The 20,274-nt window shown below is 36.5% G+C and overlaps 1 protein-coding gene across 6 annotated transcripts in view; it reads left to right on the forward strand.

Annotated features, from left to right (window-relative positions):
• The window catches only part of Npas3 (neuronal PAS domain protein 3), an 830,756-nt gene that overhangs the window by 708,067 nt on the left and 102,415 nt on the right, over positions 1-20,274 (forward strand). The window lies entirely within an intron of this gene.

Consider the following 20,274-nt stretch of genomic DNA (forward strand, 5'->3'; position numbering starts at 1 on the left):
GCTTTCAGTCCCATGCAGTAATTAAATAAGGGAGAGATTTGAAAATAAGGAGACATTTTAATAAGTATAATCCAGAGATCTAATTTCAGTTGAACAATACGCATAGAAGGTACTAGTTCCTTTAGTTTCTTTTTCATATTACTAGAGGAAAGCTTCCGACCTGGAACACCCTTCTTCCTTTTATTGTTACCATGTCTAAATGTAATGCAATTATTTATTATTCAGCAAAATCTGTGGTAGAGGCATTTTGAATATTAGCTTATGGAGAATTAGAAGTATTAGAGATTTGCAGAAATCTTGGTTTCTTTTCTTTTTCTTTTTTTTTTTTTTAAGCATCAGAAGGTACTTGAAAGATGTGAACAGATAAATTAAGGCTAAAAAGAAAACAGAAATGGCTACATTTTAAACTGCCTTTCCACCCTCAGTATTTAATTAGATCAATTGTATAGAGGAATGAACAGAGGTGACATTCCTCATTGGGATTCCTTCCAGGACTCTTATAGACTTTGCATTCAGAATGTTCCCATTTTCATTGTGTTGTACTGATGATAATTTAAGTATTAGGGGAAAATCCATTTATAAATTAAACAAAATGACTTGATATCCATCAGTCCCCTAGTTCATCAAGCTGTTCAAACACGGGGAAGATTGGCTGGTCGGCCTGGGTCTTCCGAGAGCGCTGGTAATTAGATCTGCGAAGGATTTATTCTTTGCTGATTGGGGCTTTAAATTAATTGAAGTTCCACATTTGTGGTTTTGTCCTTTTTGTACTTTTTTAGAGGAGATATTTCATATTCTTGTGTGGTGGAGTGCTTGGCCAAGCAGCAGTGGTTTAAATGTTAATTTTTCTCATGAGAAGTTTAAGATTTTTAATGAATCAAGGCCTGATTTGAAGTGCAAAGTTTTATTTGCTTACTTGGGAAATTATTTTTTCACTCTTCAAAGATGCCTGTACTTTACTTGATCTGTTGTTTTAAAACAGATTCATAACACAAAAGCATTTTGTTAGAAAGAAAAATGGGAGGAAACTGTGTTAATATTAATGTTAAAATAACTCTACATACTTCCAAGGAAATACTTTAATTTGGCTTGCCTGGAAATAATCGCAATATGCAATATGCTTGTTCACACAGAAGGGGAAGAATATATTTGCCTCTTTGGGAAATATTTTAATTCCATCTAGAACCAATCCATGTTTTCTCATTGAAGTTGACTACAATTCCTAGGGCATCATTACCCTGGAGCATTGATGAGCATCCTTTTCCAGTTATCCCAACACATGAGAAAAGCCAATATGTAAGTCTACTCTTTACCCTTTAAAAATGAGAATAATTTTGTTCAGGGGAAGTCATACATTCTTATACCATACCTCACTGATTTTACTGAACAGATATGCCAGCGAGATAATTGGGACTGTTTTTTAGTCATTAGGCTGTTCATGTCTGGGTGCATTTGAGAAGCAGCACGTGAAAACAGTTTTCTACACTTACATTCTGGAGTTGGATGGAGGCACCTTGATTCCTCAAAACTCAAACATGTAGCACAAAAGAATTTAAGTTTAAAAGCGTTTGTCTGAAGGAAAGCATTGGAAAAGTAAACTTTGTTTCCTTGAATCACAAATTCTAAGTTTAAAAAGATCTTTTTGATCCTTTAGTCCAAATTCCAACACAGGTAGCTATTCCTCTACAGCAAAACCAATAGGTACCCATTCTGGTCTGTATTGGAACCTGTCCTTAACAGAAAGCTTCTGAATTCACAAGGCTGCCCACCTCCATTGCCAAGCAGTGCTAATAGAAAGTTTTTCCTGGTCTGGAGCCCAAACCTACTTAGCTACAACTTCATGTCCTCTGGGATCACATTCAAGATTTACTCCATCTTCCCTATCAGAGCCTTTCCAATATGTGTAGTCAGAGACTCAGATCCTACCTTCCTCCCATTTCCGGGTCAGACCACACTAATTTTATGACGACTATTGGATGGTGTGTTCCTGATGGACTCAGCACTCTAGACATCCTCCCTTGGCTGTACTTCAGTTTGTTGGTGACCCTCTAAAAATATGATCCTGAGAAGAGCCCTCCAGATGTACTGTGATAAGTACAAAGCTTAGAAGGACTGTCACTTTTCTTACTACAGGTTACTATACTTCTAATGCAGCCTAATGTTGACTTAGATTCTATTGACAGCCTGATCACCTCGTCAATTTATATGGAGCATGATGTCTCCCCAAATACTTATTGAGGGTAACTTGTCACTTGGAGGAAACATTTGAAGTAAAAAAAAAAAAAAAAATCCACAACCTGTAAACCATTTCTGCTAGGATATCCTAGGCTGAACTTGAAATAAAACAGCAAACCCAAATAAATATTTTAATATAATATAACTCGGATAAATTCCATGTCTTCTGTGAAGCACTAGCATGCATAAAACTAGGTACACTGTTAGAGCTCCATTTTCACCTATTATTATTAATCCTGAATAGGAGAACACTTATCTCCTTCAACCATTACCATCCTTCTCTCCTGTAGAGTTACTTTATCATTTAATGTGAGCCATGATTGAAAGGAATTATATATTTATTTGGGCTTACCTCCCCTGGCTCCCCTGCCTTCCAACAGCCATCCTAACTAGGGAAATTGTGAACTCGACTTTCTATACCCCTTAACAACTTGGGCTCATTAGCTGCATTTTTGTAAGTAAGGGCTCTCCTCCTTGATGGTGAGCGTGACTCTCACCATTAGAGAAAGTCAAGCTGTCTTATCCTTAAAAGTCTGTAGTATTGGTTATTTTCGATCTTTGGCTTAGAAAAGCAATTAGATTGACTGCTCAAATACTGAAAAGCAGCATAGGGTTCTACCTTGAATGAAATATCTTCACTAATGCAGATGATCGCTCCAAGGGAATTACTTTAAAAGTTCATGTCAGGCACTACATCCCAAAGCTGCTTATGTTTCTTAAAAGCTGAAAGAATTTTAACAAGATTTTCTAATTCTTAATAACATGAAGGAACATTTTTTAAGACTGTTGTTCACTGCTTTATAATCTTTTTAAACTCTGATAAAACACAGATTCCTTTTTACATCCTGGTGTAATTTGGTTGGAGAAGGGATATCGATATATGGTTATTATGAAAATGAAAGGACTAGTAGGTATGGAATTTTTTAGAAGCCCTGATGTGTTCAGTGTAGCATTACTAAATGACTGAAATCTAAATAACATTTGGCATTATAATAAAAGGAAATAAGTGACTAACCCAGACTAAGAGGCAGTGATACTGTGCCATAATAGGAATTCTATTTCTTTGAGCTTCCAGCCTTGTGATTGCCTTGTCTTGAATCAGTCTCAAGATAATGGGGGTGGGGGGTGGAATCTGTTGACTTGGCAGCAAACTCAGATAAATATTTTATATGTATGCACTTTTACTAATAGATTAGTAAATACATTATTTCTTTTAAATAAATCTTAAGTCGAGCATTGGAGAAATAAATGGACAGCCTTGTTTTAAAAGTTCTGAAGTTCTATCATGCTTCTGTACGTGTGGAGCTAACCATTTTGGAAGAGACTGCTTTGCGCTGTCCTGCAGGCAGCCATTTCTCTTCTCCCTCAGGCTCTGGCAACATAGGGAGCACAGACCCTCTTTAACGTGCCGTTTGGATGGTTCATTTTCTTTTTTGTAGATCTGCTTATATCTTTTCATTACTCTTAATGATTCTGCAATATAGAGATTATGAGTGCCATCTTCATGTTTTCATAAATCTCAATGCCATGTCTTTTAAATGCTGAGTAAACAGAAAAGCAGCTCTTTTAAGAAATCCTGGAGGAACTTTAGAAATCTCCCTATTTTGAAGGCAAAGAGTAATTTTCTTTTAAGTTGTCATAAAATTGTTGTGTTTTTACTTCTGCTTCCTTCTTAATAAACAGATCTTTTTATAATTATTAAATTAATTCATACTCACTGTGAAAAATTCAGAGAAGACAATAATAAGAAAAAAAAGTCCAACCAATATCCCACTACCCAGAAATAAGCACCATTAATATATATATACACCACATTTCCTTCCAGATCTTGTTTCTGTTCTCTCTCTCTCTCTCTCTCTCTCTCTCTCTCTCTCTCTCTCTCTCTTTCTCACTGTCACACACACACACACACACACACACACAGTGGGACTTGGGGAGTTTTTTGTGTATTTTACTAAATAAGATCATAACATACATGTTTCTAGTAACCTGCTTTTCATTTAACCTCACAGGCATCTTTCCCTGTCATGTTTCTCACATCAAGATGAAATTTCCTCCCTGTCTCCGGAGGTTTGTTTCCCACCAGCTAACAATCAGCTCCCGCCTACCGCTGTCAGGAGTAACATACCTGGGCCCTGCTTTGGAGGGAATTCAACTAGGACAAGGGGTTCTTGCAGCTTATTGAATGGGTGTGAACTCATAGGGGGAGAAATCAATAGTACAACGGGGATTTAGACAACTTAGCAAAATGTATGAGACAGTACTTTAGGTGAAGAATAACGATAGCAGCATGGTTAACCCATTGGTTGGCTTAAATATAGGTTACCATGTTTTGTCTAAAGTTTTTGGCAGACACTAGCCTGTTCAATGAGGTTAAGAAAATCATTGTGGTAATATGGTCTTTACACTAGCACACCCATTCTATGTCCTGAAAGTTTTAAAAGCAAGCAAAATTAAAACAGTAACATAGTTGCCTATGTGGAAATAATCTGCATTTTCTACTTACACCTCTATGTGGTGATAAATTTGATCAACTTTTGATTCTACCGTAACAGGAGTTCAATCCTCTGCCTTCATTAGACAATGTTCACAATAAATTATTTAATTATAGAAGCAAATGACTAGAAATAACAATAAAGAATTATAAAAATTTATCCAGAGGATCAAATCAATATTTTGATTTATCCAGAGGATCAGATCAATATTTTGTTTAAAAATAACTACGTGAGTATGAGATATCACTTTTATGGGTGAATTATTTACCATCTGGTGTACAGTTGAGGGGTTTGATTTTTTTCTTATATTGGTTCAAGTTTCCTATCAATGAACTGAATTTAGAAGATAGGTAAGGGAAACCATCTTCCTAACCTCACATCCAACCCTAGTCCCCAGACAATGTGACTGTATCTACAGCACTTTCTGCTGTACTGCAAATGTCAAACAGAAGGTGTAATGGATTTAATATTAGCGCTGGCCAAGGTGTTGAGGGAGCTGTTAATAATGTCACTCCAGTTATTGATCTGAAGCCTTTAAAAATCAGAGAAAAGTGAGAGATCCCCTATTGGGGAAAGGCATACAGTGACTGGTTTTTATTGCCAATATATTTCTACATATAGAGTGGCAACTTTCTGGAATTATGTTATCACCATTAATCTCTCTGAGATTTTTGGAGTCATTATATGATAAGATAATATCATGGAAACTGTTTTGCATGCTAATGCTAAAAGATTGGACCAAATCTTTTAGACATAAATACAACTTTAAAATTTGCATGGGGGCTACAGCATTCATACAAATTGTCAAATGATAGGAGGCTATTAGCATAGATTTGTTCTTGATGACAATATCATATCTACTGGAAGTGTAAGCAACAAACTATATAGTCTCTGGATGAGCTGGACTCCTCTTTTGCATTTCTAAAACTCTGTACACAACCCTTATAGTCACTAAGTTAAAATAGAAATGGACTTTGTTCTTACAATTAGTGCACATTTTCAGGAAACTGCTAATCCTTCAATCTGAATGGCAGTTCATATGCAATGAAATTCCCGCTTTCCATAGTCCCCAACTAATAAATGAAATTAAAATGTATAATTTATGTTGAATGCTTATCAAACTGCAAATACACGTTTAATTCCTTTCCATATTCATTCAACATAAGCAAAGATAAATCCATCAGATAATGTACCACAATGATCTCTGATGGATTATATATGAGATGCAACTCTACTGGGGCTGCAGCAGTGATCTGAACCAGTTTACAGCCCCCCACCCCCACCCCCACCGCACACGCTGGCTTGACTCCTGTTAAGATTCAGGTACACATGGACATGGCAAGTCTAATAGAAAGCAGCCTAACCAAAACTATCCTTTTCACAACTCAAAGAGATCAACATTTAGTCATAAACTCAGCTTTTACCCCAAACTAATATCCAAAATTATTTATTCTCAACTATGTCGTAGTTGTTTTGAAATAGAAATCACCTTCTTGCCAATCCTGAAGATGATGCATACACTGTAAAACTAAGCCAATACCCCAAAGTCTGCCTTGCCAAACTTGGAATAATTTCTTTGCCTCAAAGGAACTACCTTGATACAGTACTATTTTTTCATGCAGAAAGCAGGACATTTTAAAATGTCACCTTCAGCCCAGTTAAGCCGAGCAGGATCACCTGGAACTGTCACCAAAAGGAAAAATATTCACCTTTGTTCTTTTCCTACTGTACAAGGCCCAGGCATACTCATCACTGTAATCTGTATATGCTCATGGTTGGTCTGTGTATGATGACAACACTTGCAAAGCAACCTGAGGTTCAAGAATCTTGCCTGAGGGAACTAAAGAAAAATAAGATAAAATTTCTTCTTTCCACTGGACTTTCTGGCCCAATACCTAAGCTATGCCCTTCCAGGCCAGCTCCAAGAATGCACAGGCATCCTTAGAGACCTCACACCTTGACCCATGAAAATCAGCATACTCACTTAGCTACAGAAGGGCAGCCTCCCTTTTGTTCCAAGAAAAGATGTTAGGTCTCAATATGGTTCTGCATGCCATTCTGAAACTAACTTCCCCTTCCAAAGTTTAGGTCACAGTGGTTGCATTTCAAAAAAGTACAGTTTTTATATAAATTTTTATATAAATATTATATAAACAAATAGTTTGAATTTATATTAATATATTTTATATCAATCGATATATATACTACACACACACACACACACACACACACGATAGGATAGCAAATAACTTTGTTCAATAATAGAAACAAAGACCTCTTATCAAAATACAATTAGGTTTATTCACTTTATGTATAGCATTTCCTCCACAAACCTTCCATTAAAGGTCTAGGAAATCAAATTTTTTTAAACCCACTATTTTTAAGTTTTCTTATGTAGCTTTCTAGGTTAGAATTTTGACTTCCTTTTACCAATAGTGATAAAGGGTACATTTTTCAAGTTTCTAAAATGAAACCTAAGAAAAAGTTGTTAATGATGACCTGTCTCTCTCTCTCTACACACACACACACACACACACACACACACACACACACACACATGGTTGTCTTTGTCATTAGATAATTAAAAATTATGGATTCTATAACTGTTGCCTTGAACAAAGCACAAGTTATTTGCTTTTAATACATATCACTGCACAGAAATTTCATCCCCGTCCAAATTATACCATTCTGAATTCTTCATCTGCACTAAACAGCAGACTTACAAAGGATCAGTTACCTGGCATTGACTGAGCTTTGCAGGGTGCACAGATCTGAAGAGGCAGAACTGGCTGGAAACCATTTCCACCCCTAGTGAGCAATTTACTCATGATTGCTTGGGGAAAATACTGGAAATATTGCTTCTGTGTAAAGTTTGCAACTTCCAGTTGTCAGCTCTTTGCCAAGCAGTTATTTCCAAGTATAGCTTTAGAAGCAAAGCATACTCAGGCCAGTGATAATGGTGGTGTTCATACCCTACTTGGTGTATGCAGAGCACAAAAACTGCTAATTACAGGAGTTAATTTACACCATATCCCTCTGAGGCAAGTCAGTTTGTTATCCTTGTTGTATGGCTGGGGGAAAAGCGATGGAAATTCTAAGTGGCTTTCCTCTAGCCACACAGGTTAGTTTTAGCAGCCAGATTAAACTAAAGAGTGCTTTATTAGAGTTGGAGTAGGTGGGAAGCCTAAGAACTGGATAGAAAAAGGAGATAGGACCCTGGTAAAAATCAAACCAGAGGAATTTCTTCCAAGGGGATACTGAAGTCCAGACTGAAACCTAATTATCTCCTATGCATATATTTCATTGGCTAAAACATATTTGTTTTCCAAAGTAAAATCTCTTACTTTTAAACAGAATCATCCATCTAATACTTTGCTTTCATTTCTATACTGAAATTCCTTATGCTATGTTAATTCAATGACAATAAGTAGCTTCTAAATTAAACAAGCAAAAGTCCCTTGATCCATATTATCTGCTGTATGACTCCTCAGCCAGGAGCACAATCAAAATAGTCTCTGTGCACCTTCTTTAGCCAGCGCCAGCCAGCCTCTATGCAATGTCTCCAGACTCTTCCTTCCAGAACCAGAAAAAGAGCAAATAGAGCACTGGTATCCATCAGAAGGCAGACATGTCCTCCTGGTGGTATCTACTCATGGAACACAATCATGATTTCTTAGACCCATGGGAAACATCACTCAATTTGTTAGTTGACAAAATTAGCTTGAGAAGAGGGAAGAATGTGCATTTTTTTTTCTTTGTTACTAAATAAGAATGAATTTTCATTCAAGATCTAGGACCACTTGACAATAAAGACACCTCAGATTACTCAACAACTCTTCATGGAATGTCTGCCTCATGTTAGACAGTATATGAAACACTGATAAAATAAAGGTGAAGCTTCCTGCCTTCCAGGAGTTGACCATCACGTGAGGGAAAAGATTAGTATGATGTGGAGGTGCGATGACAACATTCAGGGCACCCTGGAGTACGGGAGGGATCGCACTGGAGTACAAGTTGGCAGAGCTCACTCAGATTTAGGAACAATGCTTTGACATGCCCAGACATAGGTAGACCACAACTATCAGCAACTTTGGTAACATCATGAGTTTTTGTTGTTGTTGTTGTTGTTGTTGTTGTTCATTTATTAGTTAGATAGCCTAAAAATTGCCTCACATTCTGCCTACTACATGCTAGGTTCACAGGAACATTGGTTACTCTGACTTGACTGTTCCTTGGGCTCTGTACAAGAGTTTTGAATGGGAGGTGCCCCTAAACAGCCTCCTTTCCACTTATCTGAGCCAATGTTACTAACTGAAATTCAAGAAATTCCAGCTTTGAAAAACTATACTCTTTTAGCTTTATCTACTCAAGGCAAAATTTGTTGCAAAGACTGTAAAAACATTAACAATATATTAATAGCTTTTATTCTGTTTTACCTATATATTCCAGTTGCAAAAAATAGGCCTGTATAAATAATTTATTACTCAAAATGACTCCAAACCAAGACTAGAGAGGGTAAATAACTTGCTTCACATCAGAGTAGACGGTGAATCCAGAATTTGAACTCAACCTCTTTTTTTGTTTTGAATACCTTGCTTGGTAATTGCTGGCAACAAAAGAGGTAGATAGGACTCTTGCTCTTACAAAATTGATCATTATCTGCAGGTGTAGACACAGTCAACAACCATGGGGTGGGGGTGGGGTGAGGGGGACTGTCTTTCTCTCCTCAATTGTGGCATACAAATTGCAAGTGGTAAAGAAGTCAGGGAGTAAGTAGTTCAGTGGCTGGCCCAGCTTTGAGGAGGAGGAATGATTTGCATATTCTGCCTGAAAAATCAACCTAAGGGTAAAGAGGTGGAGACCATCTAGGGGATTCATCCTGAGTAGCACAGTGGGGTGAGAGGAGGCAGGAAGAAACCCTGTGGTCCTCACTGAAGCAAGGGTACTTGCTTATCTATAGTAGGGCCAGATTGTGGAGGAGTTGAGGTACCAAAGTAAAGCATCTGATATTGATAAATTCTAAGTATCACTAATGAAAATATTAGTTTATCAGTTCTCTGTTTAAAAGAATCTCAAATTTAGAACTATCTTCCCTGAGAGTCATATTATGCAACTCCTCCTGGATTCCTGGATTTTTTTATGCAACCAACATAACTGTTACTGTGTACTGGCTGCTTTCCGTGTGCCATGCACTCCGCTAAGCCTCTGCTATGCATTACCTTGTTCATTCCTCACAAAATACCCTGAAGATAGTACCATGATTTTTCCCATTTTATAGATGAAGCATGAAAAAAATAGTGAATTAAAAAAAATTATAGAAGTCTTACTACTAAATAGGTGGGAAGTCTAGGATTTGTATCCAAACAGCCTGGTGTCAGAACTGCCATTCCTAAGCATTCCTCCAAGGTATATCTCAATAGCCCATAGGAAATACCTGTCCATCATCCGCCTGAGACCACCAGTTGGGGGCACTCACAATCCTTCCCAAACAGCTCTGCATACTGTACTTAGTCTTCCATGCAACATAGGTAACTTATGTTTATTGCACTTGATATTGGATCCTTTATCTTTGAAGAATGTTCAGGATAGGTAGAATAAAGAAGACTGGAAAAAAAGAAATAATTTAAGAGGCTGTTTCTGTAATCCAGAAGTGAATGAGCAGATCTTGAGAAATAGAATCACTGAAAGGCTTTTGCAAAAAAAGAAATGATTTATAATTAAGATAATATTTAGAAAAATATAGAAATGTACCTTGTGGTTAGTCTTTAGCCAGAAGTTTATGGTGACTACTCTAGAAATTATGCAGGTCTTGAGTTTTCACATATGATTAGGATTAAGAATACCATCTGTCCACTTTCACTTTTTTTATCAATTGGTAATAAAATCTTGCAACTTATGAAAATTACTAAATTATATATACTATTTTTTTTAAAGAGAGAGTGAGAGGGGGAGAGAGAGAGAGAGAGAGAGAATTTTTTTAATATTTATTTTTTAGTTCTCGGCGGACACAACATCTTTGTTGGTATGTGGTGCTGAGGATCGAACCCGGGCCGCACGCATGCCAGGCGAGCGCGCTACCGCTGAGCCACATCTCCAGCCCCTATATATACTATTGATCATGAAAAATTAATATATTTTCTCAGAGTTCAAATCTGCTCCTTTTTATGTTTTATTCAAGTTTATCATGTGCCTTTGTTAAAATGTCAGTATGTTGGTCAGTGTCTCTCACTTATCAAAATATGTCCTCACCAAATAAAAACAGTAAGAGCTCTGATAAAATGATGACTTCAAAAAAATTAAAACTCTCTTGTGTCCAGCCATCCCTTTATTGAATAGAGCAAGTCTTTATTCAGAAGGGGATCAGAAGTATAGAAATTGATTTAATTGATGATATAAAAATAAATTAAAATGATTAATATTTAGGGAAATACTCCATTTCACACTCGGAAGTATAAAAGTAACACAAGTTCAGTAGTTTAGATATGTAAGACATTCACTTGTTCTTTCGTTCATTCATTTATTTCTGTACCCATTCAGTCATTATTTATTGCATGTGCAGGTTCTTGGGGTAGAATCATTACCAAAAAGTTCCCTTCTCTCACACAAACTCCTGCCCAAAGGTGTCAAAATATTTCTGTTGAAAAAATTCAGTTAACAGAAGTTTCCATTTTCTAAGTAGGTAAATCTATACATCAATTTGTGGTGGACCAGTTAGTCTTCTCTGCTTTCTAAATGCACAGCTAACATAAATTCCAAGCCAGTGTTTCCAAAATACATTCCTCAACATAACTGTCCTATGAGATGCTCTTTGAAAAAAAGTTCCCACAGATAAATAACAAAGGAAAAAGTGTCATGGTCATCTTCTTATTGAAGAATAACAATAAATATTAACTTAGTAACAATTTGAAATTTGTGTCATCAATAAACCTATTTTTTAAATTAGTCTTTCACAACTTTCAACTCTATTAGTCTGTTTCTCATTACCATAAAATTACCAGAATCAGGCTAACGTTATAAAGAAAGGAGGTTTGTTTAGCTCACAGTTCTAGATGCTGAAAGTCCAAACAACATGGCACTGGTATGGGCCCATCTTTGCTGTGACACCTAATGGTAGGTGTCAACAGCAGGGGTATATGTGGGAGGAAGAAATCATATTGCCAAACAGGAAGTGAGAGAGGCCAGAGTCCCATGGTCTCTTCCAAGGGCATGCCCACTAGTAGGAACTTCCACTGGATTTCAACTCTTAATAGTCCACCACCTCCCCCCATAACCCACCTCATTGAGGATCAAGTCTCCAACACCAGAAACCTTGGAGACACATTCAAACCATAGTGATGGTAAACTTCTTTTCTTAGAGAAACTCTTACTAACTCACCCAGAAACACATGATTAAGCACCATATACATGATCTTGTTTCTGGTAGGTGGATGCCAATTCTCCCCACCATGCCTCTCTTGGCCCTCCTAATACAAGCAGGGTCACAGATGGGCCACTAAGCTCCAAGATCAAATATCTGCTTCCTTTAATAGCTCTCCCAAATGTTTCTCATCAGTAGTCAGGGTGCCCTTCAGCCTTTCTAAAGGTGAGCTCCTGGAAGAATTTATTAACTAACTAAAATTTTTAAGACAAGACCTATCAGCTTCTAAGTTTTGCATTTTTTTAGTGCAAAACTGGGCTTTGATCTGCAGGCTTTCATATTTCTCTTTCACCTTGTCCTCCTTATCCTTTATTTACATACACAAAGCACAAAAGTCTCTGGTCCTCCACCTACAAAAGCACTATACCAATAGATATTAGTGTAAAGATATAATTATGACTTCTCAGAGTAGTGCAGTGGTAATAATCAGCTACTAGCTTGTTTTTCCTTAATTGTAGCAATTTAATTAAGTTGCATTTTCATATTATTGATTTTTTTTAAACCCACAGTCTGATCACTTGCAAGTGACCCTATTAACTGAAAGTTGACTGTATATGAGGATATCATTCCTAAGCCCAATTTTAAGACGTACATCCTAAACTATTTCTGTATTAGTCACAAATAAGTACATAGGTTCTTGGAACCAGACAGCCTGTATTCATTTTCTTACCACCAGGTTCTGTCACTTAGTAGGTAAATGACCTTGAGCAAGTTAATTCACTTATATGTGGCTCAGTTTCCCTATTATAAAATTTTAGCCCTCTAGTCTAGATTGGAAAATGAGGTACAAACCGATCACACTGGTTTTATCTTCAAATTAATTAATATATTTATTATTATTATTATTATTATTATATTATGAGTGTATACACATAAGTGTGTGTGTGTGTGTGTGTGTGTGTGTGTGTGTGTGTATGGTTGGCTTGAATTTGGGTTTCACTGACACTCTTCTCCAGCTACCTGACTTAAGATGCTACATGAATCACAATACCCCATAGATGTGCTTCTAAAAGCACATGTGGACATGTGCATACACTCCATTTAAGGGGAAACACTCTTGGAAATAAATAATTTACCTCCCTTCAACCTCTATAACACAGAGATTTGGCTTTGTATAGGCACCTATTTTTTAAATTTTTTTTTAGTTGTATCAGCTTCTATTTTATTTATTTATTTTTATGTAGTGCTGAGGCTCAAACTCAGTGTCTCACATCTACTAGGCAAGTGCTCTACCACTGAGCTATAGCCCCAGCCTCAGGCATCTTTTTTATATACTCACTTTTCTCAATAAATAGATTTAGCTTTGCAGATTCACATTTTTTTGTATACTCAATTTTCTTAAAGCATAATCGAGATGCCTGATTCTTTTTCTCAGAAGTCCTGCCCACCATTCCTAGATCCTGCACACCAACACATGCCTGCTAACTTTCCTTATTTAAGTCTAGTTTACAGACTGCCCACTTCCACTTTGGAATGTACCTGTATATTTGTCCCAAAGGTTTGCAGCTTCTAGCCTGGCCCATTAAAATATGTTCTCCTTATGACTCAATAATTTGGCTGGCAGTCATGGTATACATGATGTGTATATATGACTGATATTTTTCCATTTTATCTGACTGGGTCATTGTGGTGTAGCCACAGCACAACATGTATTATGTTCCACAAAAGACTACGTGAATTGGATGTTAGGGCTCCACAACCTAAGGTTCCTTTAACTATCAAATCAGCTTTCCTGCAGCCTTCTGGTTCATGCTGGAAAATGGGGTGGGGGACCCAGCATTGGTTTGAACTTTAAATGAATCAATTTATTTTGTGTAGGAGGGCTTCAGTTCGTCACTAATCTTGAGAAGTGAAATGAGCATAGATCTGGTAGAATGCTTCTGTAAAAGAAAGAGAGATGCCCAGATGCCCTGGCCATAGGTACTATATATGGACTTAAATAAATAAATTAAGAAACTCATTTCACATAGGCCACCAAGCAGTCATGAGATGTTAATGACTTTTAGTCACTGCCAACCTGGACAAAATTCAAGCCAATGACCTATGGGTGAAAGGCTCTATATATCCCATTACCAATCCCCTGAGCCATCCAGTCGCCCCTGACAAGGTATTTCATCATACCAAGTACAGTGCAGTACAATAGTCCAAATCCCTATACTGTCAGGAAATCTTCTTCCACTTGAAAATTTTAAAAGCACATCAAAGAAAGGCAGAAAACCTAGGTCCTCAAATAAAGGAGTAGTTATTAATTAAAAAAAAAAAAAAACTTTGGAAGAAGGGAGACATGGGTTTATATATGTACATGCACATAATGTTGAAATGTTTTTTAATCTTAATATTTTTGTTATATTTACCTCGCTGAACATTTGATTCAGTAATATTTAGTAAACTGGCATATTTTGGAATTTCATTTAAAAAGTCATTAATTTTAGTTTAACATTTGTATAAAGCTGATTCGTTAAACCCACAGTGCCTTCTTTCTAGCTTGTTTTTAAGTGTCATAAATAAATGACTTAAATGTCTCACAAGACAAATGTTCTTTAATCATCTAATGCACTCATTTATCCTAAGCCTTAACCTTAGTCCTAAATTAAGTCTGTTGCGAAAACATAACTTCATCTAAAAACACCCATCAATCCTACATGGTTTTGATAAGCACATTTAAAAAACATAAACCATCAGACAGTTGTCAATCTGGGTGAAGCCCAGTCCCATTTAAGAGTTATTCCCCAGCACCCATATTTCATGCCCACACCACCAACAGAATTATAAGAGAGAATGGCTGATATTTGGGCCTTTGCTGAAAGTATCTATTATTATATTTCATTTACATTTGAATATTTGCAAATACATTTTATGAGAATGTGAAATGAAACAAAGACTAGAGAAAAAAGACAGTCCCCTTTCTACATCAGATACATTGGGTTTTGTTTGGAGAAAATATTAATAATTTGACAATGCTGTAAATACATTAAAATTTCATGATCACATATTTAGTAAATTGCATGTCATGCCTTTGATTAATTTTCATTTGTTCATGGTCCTAAAAATCTGTCAAAGAATCTGGCTGCTCAGGGCTCATACATGAGTAATGATTACCGAAATGTTTGGTGCAAGGAGAAACGAAGTGAAAGTGTAATGGAATAAACACTTGACTAAATTGGGTACTTAATACCTCATAACTAAAAATTCAGTTTGGTGAAATCTTAGCTTTGACAGGTACCCACTTTAATTCCAAATTAATTCTTATGTCTTTTATTTGCCAATGGTACCCTTTCACAGTAGGGCAAAGATAATCTTCCTGTTTTTCTACTGGTTTCCTTGGGTCCTGCAGAATTATTACCACAGAGCCCCTTGGGGTTGTTGGATGCTCCCTCCCATCCTGGACTGGGGCTTTAAAATTTTTTTTAAATAGATAAGAGCATTCAGCAAATAGCTACATTGAGAATAAACTCAAAAATTATCACCAAGGCCCTTCCTCTGCCATAATTTGTCAAATCTGCTGATAGGAAACAAATTCTATTCATAAAGATTTTATTTGGGGGGGGGGTACTCTTGTGATTTGGTAGCAATTCAATTATAGTTTTGTGAGATAGTGAGCCCAGAGAGGGAATCCAGACTGACAAGAAATATGACAGGACAGTTACAGAGTGTTTATGCAATTAAACTTTCACTGACAATACCTGCAGAATGATGAATGCGTGGGCGGAGGTATGTGAGCGCAGGCAATGCCCCACAAGTATTGCCCATTTTTCATTATTATACAACTGTTCAGATCTTTCAAGAACAGCCTGAAGTGAGGTGGAAAAGAGAGTGCTGTTCTGCAGCATGTTAACCAAATGCCTTTTTTTTTTCCTTCCCTCCCTCCAATGGGTCTTGATGTGCCAGGTGATAAAAGAACATCTATTTTAGAAAAATGTTTCGAAAAGATTAAGATTTACCCTAAGCTTGACATGTATTAATTTTGGATACCGAAAGAGGTTTTTATTCTTTTTTCCTTCTGCAACTTTATATCACTTCCCAACTGATAGAAGAGTGCATAATTAAACTGTTGGGTTATTCATTTTATGCAAGCAGGTGCAAAGGGCACTATAAAAGTAGGATTTTACTGATGTTAGATTAAGAAAGAAAGGAGAAACTTAAAAGCCTTTTGTAGAGAACCAGAAAAGCTTACCGACAAGATTAATTTGGTTGGGCAAAGTCAGTATTGTATGTCTCCGTCTTCCAAGGATATATGAAATAGGGAAAGTTGCAGGATTTCAGAGCTTCTAAAAGACTGTGGAGATTTTTAGGTTGTTAACAGCCTCATTTGGAATCATTATGTAAGACTATCAGTTTGGGATATGATTTTGAGGGGTTTTTTTTTAACATGTATTAAAGACCCTCATGTCTTTAAAAAAGAAGAAAAAAAAAAAGATTGGAGTTGATTTGTGTAGACTTCATATTGGCAAAATCAGCAGTGCCTGAAATGACAACTGAACTTGCAACAAAGCCAATTCCTCCCCGAACACAGAGCTTGGAATGATGCATGTGTTGCAGGGAGAGAAAACAGTCCCAGCATGTGGCACAAATAGGCAAATGGCGGAAGCAAAAGCCACGTGTCTTCCCTTAATATTTACACATCTATTTAAATTAATGAGATTTACTTGGAGAAAGGAAATGATATTCATCCTCAAACCATTCATTCATTGATTTTTGACCTCTGAAAAGCTGCTTTTGATAACAGTTTTTTGTTTTTGTTTTGCTTTGCTTAAGATTGGCTCTCTTTTGTTAATAACATTCTTATCCATTCTGAGGAACTGGAAATCTTGAATTTTTTTACTTAGAAAATTTCAGTTGTTATAACCAACCACCATTACTTTTTCCTCTATTTGGGTCCATACTCAAAGGCAGAGAGTGAAGTTGTGTGCCTACCTAGACAACTGTTTCTGGACTGAGTATTTGGGTCAGTATTGAGCTTCAACATGACCATGTGGAGGTGATTATAAATCAGACTCATATCTAGAGACAGTGTCTACATGATTCCACCAATTTGATAAATTCAGTGAAATAATGGGTCACTTCAGTAGAAGCAAAACTGTCAACCTTGTTTGTACTAGAGGTGAGGTAACCAGACATCTCTATCAAAATGACCAACCCAGAAATCCCAGATAAACTATAGTCTCAATATGAGTTTTTATAATTATCCCTTTGGCCTAAAGCTTATACTCTATTACATTTATTAAAAAAAAGACCCTGATTTTGTCAGATATATTTTTAATATGCACTAAAATTGGTAGTTAAAAAAATATATTGTTTTCACATTACTTAGGTGTTAAAATTACATGGTGGTGTTCCTTTATTTTCAAAAACCAAACCTAATCCTGTTAATTCAAAGTGAATAACAAACAGGACTAAGACTTTTTCCCAAGTTGTTACATTTATTCAACCTGCTTGTGTTTTGTTCTTCATCATAATTATTTCCAAGTCAAATCTGCACTGATTTCCTTGCGGACCCGCGTACCTCTGACTAACTTAAAGAATTGAGCTGGGATAATTCACACAATTCCTCAGGGGTCATGTTCACTGTTTTTTTTCAAGGACATTTTTATTACAAAGCTGATGAAATTTGCATATTAATTCATTTCTTTCAATTTTTTAAGATTAAATGTTGTCAACATGTATCAGTGCAAGGCTCTGACAGTGCTGATGAAATGGGTCAGTCAAGCTTGAACATTTAGAGTAATGCAGCCATCTGCAACCCCCTCGCCCCTTGTGGAGTTCTGTGCTACCATTGCAACTTGATTAAAAAAAGTTTTATTCAACACAGGATATTAAAACATTATCTAAGAAATGATATGTGTTAGTCTTTCCATTTGCCCAGAAAGTGAATTTGACAACAAAACGGATAGAGGAAATTCTGGCTGACTTGGAGTTAGTGGTCCATCAGTCTCAATTAAACAACAGCCCAAAAAAAGTCCCCCAAAAGTTTTAAGTTTGGTGAAAGGAACTTGGAAGGGAATTTGAATTTAATGTTTCCTCTCCTACGTGAATAATAGTCAGAGAAGGTCTTCGCAGTTATAGTCCAGGCAAGGAGAAGGGGGACAGGTGACAGGAGGTAGAAGAGCTTCTATAACTTACTTCCCAGTGTCCTCAGAGGTGAACTGCCCTTTATTTTGTGCACAACTAATAAGAACAACCTTCACTGGTCATATCTAAAGGCCTTACAATGATATGTAAGTACATGATTTTCATTTCTCTCCACATACCCAACATGAACACTAAGCTACATTGACTTATCCAGTAAGTCTTATTCCATCAGACACTCTCAAACGTGAAGACCACTTGAGTGAGAAATCCCTTTAAGATTGCCTTTTTGTGTGAACCCTCATGACCCTTCCAGATCACTTAATTCTATGCCAGAGTTTTGGTATGTACATTTTTGGGGATGTACATGATGCCATCAATAGATTCCAAAGGCCACCCAAAGGGGGATAAAAATTGCCAGACTGCTAAATGTGGGTAGCAAGGTACCCTGCAACCACATGGCTTCATTCTGGCCATATGGATAATGGAGGTACCTTTTCATACCTCCACAGTATGAAAAGTCACTTACAATACTTTGAGGTTCTCCTGGGAAAACCTCACAGAACCAGATGACCCCAACTTTTCAACTCTGTCTCTGCTTATACGTGGTCACCTCCTGGGAGCTTCAGAAATAGTTCACCGGTTTAAAAAACAACAACAACACTATTTTCTTTGAATGTAATTTGTAGGTAAATAAAATCATATACTAATCACATTAAAGATTCTGATTTTTGAGGTTGCTCCCCATTAGCAAGCACTGTGTCCACCACTAAATTCCTAGTCAATGCATTTGTCCAATATATGTAAAATACCATTAGCTAGAAAAGTTTGTTTCTCAAAGTGAAAGGAAAAAAAAATACAGTATCCAGTATGAAGGGAACAACAGAAAAAGAAAGTTGTCTCAGAAATGGTTTTATCTTGATTTTGAATTAAACTCCCAAACTCATATTGGATTGAAAAATCAAAATCAGACTTCACATTGTCGAGTTGGAAAATGTCAGATATGAAATATTTAAACTGTGGAATACAGTCTTCGACTTTGGGTTATAAAACTTTAATTTTGTGAGTTGGTAGCACTCCAGTAGTTCAATATTTTTAATTCTACAAATCCATGTTTATTAACTTTCAAGGTTTAAACAGTATCACCAAGTCTATTGAAACTAAATTATTCTGACTTGTGAGAGCTATAGGGTAGCTATAATTTGTTTTCTATTTCTACATAAGTGACAAAGACAAAAGAAAGAACAAATAAAAGGAATTGATTGCCACAACAATCCTTTTTATACTTTCAAAATGACCTAAAACTCTCCTGATCATTACAGCAAGAACTCAAGCCCACAAAGCTTTAACTGTGGGGTTTTCCAGTGTAAGTACCTTATATAGGGGTTGCCCTATGTTCTTAAAAAATGAGAAATTAAGCATATTCCTCCCAACAAAGAAACATTCCTTTCTTTCCTTCTTATTTAGGAAATATAAACTGGTACTCTTATGATAGCTTTGAAAGCCTTTACCTCAATGTCATGATTAGTTGCTAATAGCATTGATGATTTTTCATTTCCCTCCAATTATCACTCTTGTAATTCCCCCAATGCTTCATCCTTATTCCTAGTGATTATCTAGCATGTCACTGTTCATTTGCTAATTTATTCAGCATTTGTTCAACACATACTATGTGCCAACTAAATGAAATCCTATCACGAGGCAGTGATGTGTCACAAAAGAATCCTAGACTAGAAGAGAAACCCACAGTTCACTCTTGATTCTGTCTCTATCAACTGGCTTGTCTTTTAAGCGTGTGTTTACACTCTGAGCTACGTTCCTCACCCACAATATGAAACTAGCATTTAAACTAGCATTTACTCATCAAAAGATGTAATAAATATCAAAGTACTTTAAAAAACGCAAAGTGTTTTATTTAAACAGCTCAGCCGAGAAACACATTTGGTAAGTACTGTAGAACAGTTCATTGGAGTTCATCTTGTAATTCTTACGTTTTTATAGGTGAACAGTGGTCTCTTGGATGTTTACACTCTAATACCATATCCATAGCAGCTGCTGTTG

Source organism: Urocitellus parryii, chromosome 6 (assembly GCF_045843805.1).
Source record: "Urocitellus parryii isolate mUroPar1 chromosome 6, mUroPar1.hap1, whole genome shotgun sequence".
Taxonomy (NCBI): Eukaryota; Metazoa; Chordata; class Mammalia; order Rodentia; family Sciuridae; genus Urocitellus; species Urocitellus parryii.